The 9,759-nt window shown below is 30.0% G+C and overlaps 1 protein-coding gene across 2 annotated transcripts in view; it reads right to left on the minus strand.

The window, feature by feature from the left end:
- Positions 1–9,759, minus strand: part of LOC136795079 (uncharacterized) — a 197,974-nt gene that overhangs the window by 41,831 nt on the left and 146,384 nt on the right. The window contains exon 1 of one of the 2 annotated variants that reach the window (XR_010845105.1): positions 8,006–8,284. The exons of the other annotated variant lie outside the window; for it this stretch is intronic. The gene's annotated coding sequence lies outside the window, so the exon portion shown is untranslated. Of the gene's footprint in view, positions 1–8,005; positions 8,285–9,759 lie in introns of those variants that run through there. 2 annotated transcript variants of the gene reach the window in all.

The raw sequence follows: 9,759 nt of genomic DNA on the forward strand, positions 1-9,759 counted from the left end.
ACTCCACAATTCTAACATTTAAGTTTATGAACAGAAAAAGGGAGCTAAGTAACTCCACAATTCTAACATTTAAGTTTATGAACAGAAAAAGGGAGTTAAGTAACTCCACAATTGGAAAATAACAAGCATTTCGGAGAGGATAAACTCCTTCATTTTCTCAAGAATTTTTAAGTGAATTGGATTTTAATAAATTGTTAAGGTGAAACAACTTCCAAATAGAATATAAAATATTCTATGTTTTTCTTGTACGACGTTTTGGGACAATTATCCTTTATTCACAGAGAAAGACAATAATTGCTTTTTTATTTATTTATTTAATGTGATTTACAACAATATTAATAATGAATACAATAAGTAAATATGTTGTATGTTTCATTTACACTTGAAAATATTGGGAAAGGAGCCACCCATTGGTGGTACTTCAAGCATTAATTTAAATTAGAAGGTCCTGTGGCCATCTTCTTTTCATATGCCTCGGAGGATTATCAGGGATTGTAAAGGATGAGAGATTAAGAATTAATGGGTCAGAATGGGTAAGGAGTTTAAAAGAAAAAACGCATATCTGTATTGGGCCAAATCTGCAACGAATGTGATGTTATTGTCTTCGTGGTTTAGTTTATTTGTAACGTAATAAGGAGCATCAAGGATTTTACGTAGGATTTTGGATTGGATGCGGGAGGAATTTGATGGTTTGGTAGAGCCGCAGAGCTCAATTCCGTATGTCCATATTATCTGATTATCGTAGTGTATAATAATGTTTTGTAGTGAATGGGAAGTTTAGAGAGTTTGTCAAGTAGGTGTTGTAGCAATCGAAATCTAACAGCACTTTCTTGTCGTTTCAGTCTTGTATGCGGATTAACAATAATTTAAATAATATAGTTATAATACAATTTTATACTATGAGTGTATAGATGACATGATTTCGACATGGAAATTGAAAAAAAGTCAAATATGTGGATGCAAAGGTACATGAATACAGGATAATTATTCCGAAACGTTGCACAAGCAAAATATAGAATAGTTTATATATTATTTGGAAGTTTTTTCATCTCAAAAATTAAAAAAAAATCATATAATTTTGAAATAATATAATTTAAAAAATAATCAACTTCCTAAAAAGTAAATACAGAAGAATTGTATTTTTTCCGGTTATCGTAAATCCTAAATACCTGTTTAAATTCATTTCCTTCTATATCTCTCTCACAGAAATTGCTCCCGTATCTACTGCTAAGTATATGTTTTGTTTTAGTTATATTTATTTCGAACTCTAGTTCCTTACTAGCTCTGGTCAAATAATTTGTTTCGAAATTATCCTCCTTGTCTTCACCTGACCATCAGGATACCCAAATATGAACATATAACCACTTAAAGTTAAATCCTTTTCAGTATCACCTCATTATTGTATGCAATGTATTCAAGTGCTAAGACATATGAACGAGAATCGCCTTGTTTTAGGCCTGAACGAAGCTCAAACCTTTCGGAATAACAATAAGTTTTGTTTCCGACAATTACTTTTAAAGAATTTACTGATTTTTTTTTCTATTATGTAAATTATATTTCTCAATGGGCCTGAATGAGATGGAGAAGTTGAGAAGGGTCCGAAGGCAGGCAGAAGATAGTGGTAGTACAGTGAGGACACTGACCTTAGAGTCGTTAAAGAGAGAAAAACCACCAACGAGGCTTTCAAATCTACTCCAAGTCTGAGTTCTAGGGGTCCACTGTAGTAGGGTGTATATGTGTGTGTGTCGAGGTCGTGCTCTCTCTGAGAGCAATCGATTGTTTGGCGAAGGCCGCTCGTTACCGACGGAGAATGTTCTAGAATGGCTTCAGAAGATTCGTCTAGGCCGGAAATCGGCGTGCAGTATCCATCGCAACCAAGACTTCATTGTTATTTAATCTTCACACCGCCCAAGAGCTGAGATGCACGCCATGTTTTGTTAGAATGTTAACAGCTATAACACATCTAATATGAATATCGAAAATCATTCTTGGTATTAATTATGGAATCACAAACGTGTAGCCGTCTCAATACAGTATACTAGCAGACCGGGCAATGATTCAGCATTGCTATATTTGAGGATGTATATACATAAATTGCATACTATTAAAACATTGATATCAATTAACATACAGATGAAGTGATAAGAAGGTAACTATAGTAACAGCTAACTTTGCAGTATAATCGTTAATACTGATCCGAATTAGTTGATTTTTTATAATCCATTTTATTGTCTCTAATATTGTCAAAAATATACAACATAATTTTTATGTACTTATTATAACATAATTATTTACTTATTTATTTTCATTCTTATTTTATTTAATTTTAGTATGAATGAGATCATTCATCACTATAACCTATTGTCCACAATAGTGTGGCAGATTGTAATATCTATCTATTAAATAGAGTTGTTTTTTTTTTAATTATAACAGTCACTGTTCCTCAATATTCCTATTTTTTAATTTATTTTCAAAAATGGTATAAGAGGGTTTCAGATTAAGCTAAAAACAAATATGGTATAGTTTTTCCTAAATTTGAGTTTTCCTAAATGTTGTTGACTTATTTTACTGAACTCCTTGTAATATTTTTTTTAATTTTTAGCGAATAACTAATTTTTATATAGAATCAGTAGTATATTTTCTTAAGAGATAAATCAATTGGCATATAATAACCATAAAGAACATTAATATTTCCTGAGCTACGAGACGAAAACCCTTAATTTTGTTAATAAATTTTTTTACCGAAAAAATTGGACCAGCCTATAATCTTAAAAATCGTTAAAATTTAGCAAAAAAATATATAAACATAATGACATAAAGTAAATAATTGTACAGAATGAAATTAATACAATTAAAGTGATGAAAGAAGTGCAAAATAAAATAAATATATAGGTTTATATATTCTGTTATTTTTACTTACTTATTCAATTACCTATGTATTCATTTTATTTGCGCTTATTTTATCATTTTAATTTTATTAATTTCATTCTGTACAACTATTTACTTTCTGTTTATATATTTTTATTCATTGGTTGTTATCTTGTCTTTTGCTCTTAGCCCTGATGAAGGCTAGAAACTCTAGCCGAAACGTCGGCACGATTAAATAAGTTAATTTAAACTTATTTGTGTTGTATTTTGACCGCAACTCCAACCATCTTATCCTCATATTGATTTTTATATGTTAGATGTTTGTAATATTTTGAATTATCTCTTTAAATATTTTAGTTTGATACTGACGAGAACATTTCTAGTAAGCCGTTCTTGTCGATTTCTAATTCAATTCCTGAAATTTTTCTTGAAGTATTTTTACTCAAATAGAAAAAATCTAACATTTCGCTACCTCGATTTTTCAAGGTTTTAACAGGAATTTTTGGCTAAAAGGAGATTTTTTGTATTTTCAACTCTCTCCCACCTAAAGCAAATAAGAAACTGATTGTATTTGCGATCTGTCAAGAAATGTTTATTGCCAAGACAATCTAAGTGCTACCAGCTTCCAAGTTGGGGAGCAGGTGGGAGGAACTCATTGCCTTAAAAGCTAAGTGGTTTCCTACTCAGTGTACGTTACACATTATCAAATACTACATTATAAATAACCGAATACATAATATATAACCTGATGCATTATATATAACATAACACATAACAATAAAGGTTAGATAGTTTGGAGTCATTAGCTATACCGAAGCGGAACGTTACTTTCGCCGAGCGACTGTGACCTTTCGAACTGCAGGCACCTCGCCTTTCTAGTCCAATGGTTCCACTCTCAAACACTGCCTTTAGTATAACGGTTCTTGTACTTTCAAACTATCGATTAATGTTCAATATACACGAAAGAATCGATTTATGGTATAATTACAACCAAGGTAATAAATTACACCTCAGGTATATTTTCAATTGGACTATATTTCTATATATTAATTTTATTTTAAATTTAGTCTTCAATTATTTAAACAATGTCGCTTTCTTACTTTTTCCAGTGAACAAACATATTTAAATTAAATAATTAAGGAAAATGTTCAATAACTGTCGAAATTTATTAATGTTTTTTTATTCTTTTCTTTTTTTTTCTCAAACATTTTACGATTCCTATCAATTATCAGTTTTATAAAAAAAATACTAAACAAATTCAGATAATTAGCTAAAAAAAACAATAATAAAAATGTAAAAGATATATTTTCTGTCTATTTTTAACTACATTGTTAAATTCTACTCGTATAAGGCCATCCATATTTAAAATAGTTTTCCAGTTTACTAGACCATAAATCTAAACCTGATAAGTGAATAAAATTTAAAATTTACGTTAAAAAATAAGAACGATAGAGCCTCACTTATCCGTCTAAGTCTGGAACGAAATTTCACCGGTTGATCCAGAAAATAGAAAAGAAAGAAAATCAAAAATCAATTCAACCCATATACTAGGCAAAAATTAAAATGGAATACAGAACATAAATATATCTGTGATATGTATATTAATGTATGATCATGTTAAATTTTATCTTTACTTATTAAAGTAAAGATAAAATTTAACATGATCATTTATAGATGATCATGTTAAATTTTATTAATTAAGGAACACGATATGGTTGGCCAGTGAAAAAAAGGATGCTTAAAATAATATATTGTGTTGTATTATAAATAGTTCTGTACTATTTTAAGTATCCCTTTTTCTCTCCGGCCAACTGTCACATCTTCTTATAATTAATTACAAGGGGCTAACTAATAATTTACAAATTAAATTTATTAAACTAATTTCAAAAATAAATTATTTGGATATATGAGCGCCCAAACGTTCTTTATAACGTTAATAGAGGTCAAAAAGTAATTTTTAAAAAAATTAAGTGTTTTTTTTTTAGCCTATTATTTATTTTCCTTTTTATCGCCATTAATTCGGACAGCTAAACTAGGAGCCAGTTTAGAGGGTAAAATTGTAATGACACTACTTAAAATTTACTACAAAAATGAGTACGAGCAATATTTAAAAAAAAAAATTAATAGTTCGTCGACGCGAAAAAAATTAGAGAATTGTGAATCCTACGATCTGATTTAGTCTATTTCGGATTTGATCATGAAATACAAAAGAAAAAAAAAATTGTATTTATTAACTAAAAGAAATTTAGTTTCTTATGTGTCTGTGTATTATGCTGTTTACCACATACCCATTGGTCTGTGTATAAATTAGAAAAAAAAATTAAATATCGACCAAACCATTAATAAAAACTTTATCACCCACACGAAGCTCACATTTCTTATTCTAACATTAAATAACAACACATCATCAGTTTTTTCTACATCTTTATATATATATTTCACATTTTTGCAACGTTTCGGCTTATTTTATGGTCTAATTTCATATCCAAACCATTCAGCATATCAAAATTTTTTTTCAAACACACAGCTCCTAAAAGAATCGTGACAGTTTATTTCGTATACTGCTTATTCCTAACTATTTATTTACTGAGGTTACTTATTGTTTATTTATTTATCTCTCTATTATATAAAAAAATAGTGATCACTGGACACTCGAGTGGACATGGATATGCCAACTGAAACGTGCACAATAAGTAAGATAAGTGAGATAAGTGAAAAAGTCGGTTTAGGAGTAACATTAAGGGAAACACTATTTGATCATAAACAATTGCGTGTGGTTCTGTCGAGGTACAAAGATGGAATAAAAATTCAGTGAAATTTAGAGGAAAAAGTTATTACGAACATAATTTTTAAAAAGGTACTAAATTAAAGTACAAATTAAAATGCTGAGAAAAAAAATTTTTTTTTTCCTACTTATAGTAAATTGAAAAAAATAATACTAACTGAACTAAAAAATAGATGTAAATTACGGTTATACAATTCGAACAGTAGTAAAATTAAATGAACAATTATATAATTTGTTTTTAAGAATTAACAGGGGGGACAGTGGATAACCCACTAGTTTTAAAAAAATATATATTTATGTTAAAATTAAACAACTAAAGAGGTTTTTCATTCATATTTCAGCAAGGTTTATTATTTTTCTAACTAAATCAAAATTAAATTGTTTAAATAAATAAATTTTAGCCTCAAAACAATTTATTTCTTTATAAGTTTGACGTTTCGGACAATTCGGCCATCCTGGCATTAAATTACAATAGAGAAGGTTGATTGTGATTAAGAGTTTTAAATTTTAATTTAATATGATGAATTAACAAAATAGGGTAATTGTGAATTGAAATTAATGACCCGGGCAGAGTAGCCTGGTTCTAAAATTGCATTAAGATGCAATATATTTTTTGAGGTTAAAAACTTCCGAAAGTTGAATAATTTTATTCTATACTTTTTTTTTTTGTTGTACAATGTTAATATAGAATAAAATATATTCAACTTTTGGAAGTTTTAACCTTAAAAAAATTATTGAAATGGAAAATCCAGAATGTATTAAAATTGTCCTTGAGGATGGTTGAACTGACCGAAACGTCAGAGTTATAAAGAAATAAATTGTTTTGAGACTAAAATTGGATAAAATTTATTTATTTAAACGATAATAACCAGTCTCAAGAAAGTGTAAAGATTATTTGTTAAATGTTAAATTAATTTTCGTAGATTTTCTTCAGTCAATAAAAAAGACATTTTAAATAAACAAATAAATCCCTTTAAAAAAAAAAACAACTAAAATAACGTTGTTTATATTCAAATAGATGATGTTATTTAAATTATGTTTTAATTAATTAAGTTATAGTAAATCAATCGAATACTAAGTCTAACTTCTAAGCCAGCAAACAAATTAGGTGAGACATCCAAAATATTTTCACAGATTCCAATATAGTACATTAAGTACATACGCAGTTCGGAAAGTTAAAAAAAAAAAATAAAACCCAGATACAAAGAGAAACCGCTATCATAAGTTATCAGCACTTCAGAGATAAGTTAGAATTCACCTTGTTTCGCAAATATTAAAAAAAAAAATTCTTGACTGATGGGAGAAACGCCTGTTGATTTCGAGAAATGTCAAGTAAAAAATGCAAATGACAGTGCTGGAAAAATACTCGCGAACGATCTGGAAATGACAGTGCTGGAAAAATACTCGCGAACGATCTGGAACTATGTAGCTTTTGGCTGGTCGTCAAATGAACAACTCAGAGCTGCCAAAATGCCGGGGTATAAACCACGCCCTTTATAACACGCGTTCCAAGCGCACCAACGAGGCTTCATCACTCAATATTATAAGAAGAAAATTATAAATAAAATTATCAGATTAAATTAAAATACAAATAATAATTGTTTCTTTAAAAGTTAATAACGTAACGGAAGATATTTGTTAATAATAATTATTCAAATAAAAACTTCAACTCAAATCATTGCCATAAAAATGAAAATTTTAATTATATTGCTTTATAATTCTTAAGTTAGTATAAAAACAATCTTTTTCTGTAATGTAGTCTGTTCATTTCAAATAAATGACAGTACCCTTTTTCTAAATATTTGGGATGCATATACGAATATATAATACTTTATTTTTTAAAATAATAACTAGTTCTTATTCAATATAAAGCACATAGAAGTTTAATAGATATAAAAATTATTGATGACAATTAAATGCAAATTTTTAACCTTTACTCTAAGGACACGTCAGATTAATAGGCACATTTCCATACTTCAAGGCTTCCCATCGCTCAGATATTTCAGTTCAAAATAAAATTAAAAAAACTAATAGTAAATATATCAATAAGCAGTATTAGAATAATAAAAACAAATTTAAATAAAAAAAAATAGCAAGAATTTTTCTGTTCAAAAGATAGTCTGGTCCTTATCTAATCATTTTTGCCATGTCGTTTAAACAACTCACACTTACATAACTGTTTCGTTTCAGAGAATTAAAAAGTAAAAATTCAAATTGAAAATAAGCGTGAAAATTCATCTTTAACGAAAATTATTTTCCAACAAATTTAATATGGATAGACACAATACTCCAGCATAGACTAAATATGGATATCCTCCACCATAACGAAACATGCAGAAGAAACTGACGTACCAGAAGATCCTAAAGGAAAAGCGAAGACGTGAAGTTCTTCCTGATCGGACACTGAGCGGGAACTGGTGGGACTCGGGACTATCGGGGAGCGCTCTAGTGGCAGATCGCCTAAATACGTCTATCGTTGCTCAACACTTGTCGAAGTTTCAAATCAAAAATACACTCGACCATTATAAAATCATTGTTTTTATAACAGCCTGTGTGTTCATAAATACTTATTAAACCAATAAGTAAAACGAACAAATTGGCTTAGGTACTTTTGAAGTGTATTTCCTAGTAAGCTTAAACTGATTGACTCGTACACATTTCTAATATTTTAATTTTTTATTATATATAAATGATTGATCGTATTTTTGTGAATATGAAAGAGATAGACGGTGTGCTAAAAAATGAAGCTGTCGTGGTCAGTAGTTCGCTGCCTTTATTTATTATTCATTTGCATAATTTTTAGTTGCTTATACAACTACAGGGTTAGAGCCACCGTATTCTGGATTTCGTGATTACATTTCCAGGTACAGGTTGTTCTCCTTTAGGAACTTAAACAAATTATTCCAATTTTCTAGCAGTAAGGTTTGACGTTGTCCCCGGAGGTCAAAGACGTTCTTGATGACTCCAGGCGCGAACAGTGTTCCAGAATTTGCTCCATCGTTAGGGTACATTTACAACTATAACATGTCGGTGAAGGATTTCTTTCAAGAAGATGCTTGTGTGTTAATCTTGTATGTCCGATCCTGAGTCGGGTTATGATGCATTGTTCAAGGCATTTTCGATACCGTGCGCTAAATGTCTCTTAATTTCAGCCCGTTTTTCGACACTATTTTACAGAATTTTTACTTAAATTTACAATAAAGGGCTCCTGTAGTAAAACACGAAAAGTATCCTGAAGTAAACAGAGGGGGTTGGGAGGCAAAGAAGACGTAAACTGGGTCAGGCAGGGTACTTTATTACACGAGTATCTTGTATCACAATTTGTAATTAATCATTATATAATTGTTTTATATCGAACAAGAATAAATAAATTGAGTTTATTTATTTATTATGACTAAATAAACCTGACACACTGCTGCAATCTGTAGGGCAGATTGATACAGACCCCAACACACACATGCCGCTCGGATGACGATCATTCCGCTTATGGTCACGCTCGCTCAGCCGTGTCTCCCTTTGGCTGAGGGTGACAGGCAGTCTGTACCATCAAATAGTGGCCGGGCAATCAAGTCTGCTATTGGGTTATAAAAAAAACAATTTTACACTTTCTTCAACGAACTAACATACAATAATAGTTAACCCTACTCCTTCAATTTTATAGTAAGCCAATTTAAATTTATATTGACACATCAATGGCACTTAGACCTCCGCATTCATAGTACCTTTACTCAAAAGAATTCATTAATAATTTCATTTGGCCTTTCGGAGGTTGACCTCATCCTCAGGGAATATTCCGTTAACATTGGTGAGACCTCTACTACCCTAAAAACCATAGTGAGCTACCATACATTGGATTTTTTTTCTTCTAAGCTCCATGGGTGAGTGGGGATGAAGTCATGATTAAAAAGGGGTTGAAGGTAGCCTCCTTTTCTGCATTGTGATAATGCATTTTAAGAGGGGGCTGAGGAAATTTGATTATTTGGGAAGGGGTAGTCTGTATTTTGTGTCAGTCTGTTGGTGATAGGGCTGACAAACTAAGAATTTCTTTAACTAATTTTTAAAAATCACAATATATAAAGAGTAATAAAGAATAATAACTATTATAT

Source organism: Halyomorpha halys, unplaced genomic scaffold, assembly GCF_000696795.3.
Source record: "Halyomorpha halys isolate HHAL.00 unplaced genomic scaffold, Hhal_1.1 Scaffold1515.1, whole genome shotgun sequence".
Classification (NCBI taxonomy): Eukaryota; Metazoa; Arthropoda; class Insecta; order Hemiptera; family Pentatomidae; genus Halyomorpha; species Halyomorpha halys.